This window comes from Vicia villosa, unplaced genomic scaffold (assembly GCF_029867415.1).
Source record: "Vicia villosa cultivar HV-30 ecotype Madison, WI unplaced genomic scaffold, Vvil1.0 ctg.000114F_1_1, whole genome shotgun sequence".
Classification (NCBI taxonomy): domain Eukaryota; kingdom Viridiplantae; phylum Streptophyta; class Magnoliopsida; order Fabales; family Fabaceae; genus Vicia; species Vicia villosa.
Window position 1 is genome coordinate 1,042,501 of NW_026705022.1, and position 569 is coordinate 1,043,069.

The following is a 569-nucleotide window of genomic DNA, read 5'->3' on the forward strand; positions in this document are numbered from 1 at the left end:
GAGTGACAAGTGATTGTTAAAAGAGCATACTAGTAATTTCCTAAGTTGGTTTAGTGAAAGAATTGCTAATGATGATAGTGCATCCGAGACAATTAAATGGTTGTCATACTTGCCAAGATTTAATGTAGTAATAGACTGCATACAACATTAGTAATTTTTTATAAAAAATCAAAAGATGATTGTAGTAAATAATGGGGTTATGGTCGATGTCGAATCCAAGTATTTCTCTAATTTGAAAGATAAAAATCCTATATTAGCATATAAAGCATATTTTGGAGTCATTCCAAAGATTTGGGATATTTATTATGTTTTATTTAAAGTGTCTTTATTTAAATGTAAGTGGGTTGACAATAATATGAGTGTACAAAATATTGAGTTAGGATTCACACGGGTTGACCTTGCCAAGATTATATGACCAAATCTTTTATCACAGCTACCCAAGAAAAATAAGTGTTTTATGTAACCGACCCTTCTAACAAAAGATGGTAAATTATTTTCCAAGGAAACCACATTATGCATAGTGATGAAAATCATGATTTAAGTTTTGATATTTCTTCGACTCCTTCTTA